Raw genomic sequence first — 2,462 nt, forward strand, 5'->3', positions numbered from 1 at the left:
TTTAGTTTCCATTGTCTGAGAAGCTGTACTGGTAAACATATTGCTACGAAATGTGTCTGATATTTTGCTGCCTATGGATTCTTCGAAGATTTTTATGGTTTCCCGTCCTATATTTAAGTCTTTTATCCATTTTGAGTTTATTTTTGTGTATTTTTGTGTATGGTGGTCTAGTTTCATTTTTTTGCATGTATCTGTCCAATTTTCCCAACACCATTTATTGAAGAGATCATCTTGACTCCATTGTACGCTCTTGCCTCCTTTGTCAAATATTAATTGAGCATAATGGCTTGGGTTGATTTCTGTGTTCTCTGTTCTGTTCCATTGGTCTATATGTCTGTTCTTGTGCAAGTACCAGGCAATTTTGAGAACCGTGGCTTGGTAATATAACTTGATATCTGGTATTGTGAACCCTCCAACTTTTTTCTTCTTTCTCAGGATTGCTGCGGCTGTTCAGGGTCTCTCTTTTTTCCATATGAATTTTTGGAGCATTCGTTCTAGGTCTGTGAAATATTCTGTTGGTATTTTAATGGAGATTTCATTGAATCTATAGATTGCTTTGGGTAGTATGGACAATTTAATGATGTTGATTCTATCTATCCATGAACACGATATATTCTTCCACTTATTTATATCTTCCTCTATCTCTTTTTTCAGTCTCCTGTAGTTTTTGGAGTACAGGTCTTTTATCTCCTTAGTTAAGTTTATTCCTAGGTATCTTAATTTTTTTGTGTGCGTGTGATGATAAATGGGATTGTTTTTTTAGTCTCCATTTCTGTAAGTTCACTATTGGTGTATAGAAATGCCATAGATTTCTTGGCATTAATTTTGTATCCTGCTACATTGTCAAATTAATTTATTAAGTCTAATAATTTTTTGATGGAGTCTTTAGGGATTGCTATGTACAGTACAATGTCATCTGCGAATAAGGACAATTTTACTCCTTTTCCAATTTGGGTACCTTTTATTTTTATTTTTTCTTGTCTGATTGCAATGGCTAATACTTCCAGTATTACATTGAACAGGAGTGGTGAGAGTGGGCATCCCTGTCTTGTTCTTGTTCTTAGGGGAAATGGTGTTAGTTTTTGCCCATTGAGTATGATGTTTGCTGTGGGTTTGTCAGATATGGCTTTTATTATGTTGATGTATGATTCTTCTATTCCCACCTTGTTGAGAGTTTTTATCAAGAAAGGGTGCTGGATTTCGTCAAATGCTTTTTCTGCATCAATTGATATGACTATGTGATTTTTATCTCTCAATTTGTTTATGTGATGTATCACATTTATTGGTTTGCAGATATTGTACCATCCTTACATCCCCAGGATAAATCCTACTTGGTCATGGAGTATGATCTTTTTGATGTAATGCAGGATCTGATTTGCTAGAATTTTGTTGAGGATTTTGGCATCTATGTTCATGAGGGATATTGGCCTGTAATTCTCTTTCATTGTGTTATCTTTTTCTGGTGTTGGTATTAGGATAATTCTGGCTTCATAGAACCAGCTTGGAAATGTTCCTTCCTCTTGAATTTTTTGGAATAGTCTGAGAAGAATAGATTTTAGTTCTTCTTTGAATGTTTGGTAAAACTCCCCTGTGAAGCCATCCGGCCCTGGGCTTTTGTTTGCTGGAAGCTTTTTGATGACTGCTTCAATTTCTTCCATAGTTATCAGCCTATTGAGATTTTTAGATTCTTCCTGATTGAGTTTTGGAAGATTGTATTTCTCTAGAAATATGTCCATTTCCTCCAGGTTGTCTAGTTTCTTGGAATAGAGTTGATCATAGTATTTTTTTAACAATCCGTTGCATTTCTGTGGGGTCTGTTGTAATTTCACCCCTTTCATTTCTGATTTTGTTTATTTGGGTCCTCTCTCTTTGCTCCTTGGTGAGCCTGGCTAGAGTTTCATCAATCTGTTTATCCTTTCAAAGAACCACCTCTTGGTTTCATTGATCTTTTGTATTGTTATTTTTTGGTCTCTATGTCATTTATTTCTGCTTTGATCTTTATTATCTCCCTTCTGCTGCTCACTCTGGGCTTTTCTTGTTGCTTTTCCCCCCCAATTCTTTAAGTTGTAGAGTTAGATGATTTACTACCATTTTTTTCTTCTTTTTGGGGTAGGCCTGTAGAGCTATAAACTTCCCTCTCAGTTCTGCTTTCTTTGTTTCTCATAGATTTTGGATTGTTGTGTTTTCATTGTCATTCGTTTCCAGGATGTTTTCATTTCCTCTTTGATATCTTTGGTAATCCAATCATTGTTTAATAGCATGCTATTCAGCTGCCAAGTGTTTGAATTTTTTTTTATTGTTTTTATTGTAGTTGATTTCTACTTTTATGCCATTGTGATCTGAGAGATGCTTGTTATGATTTCTATCCTCTTGAATTTGAAGAGACTTTGCCTGTGTCCTAATATGTGGTCTGTCTTTGAAAATGTCCCATGTGCACTGGAGAAGAATGTATATTCTGTGTC

The sequence above is a fragment of the Myotis davidii genome, unplaced genomic scaffold (assembly GCF_000327345.1).
Source record: "Myotis davidii unplaced genomic scaffold, ASM32734v1 scaffold900, whole genome shotgun sequence".
Taxonomy (NCBI): Eukaryota; Metazoa; Chordata; class Mammalia; order Chiroptera; family Vespertilionidae; genus Myotis; species Myotis davidii.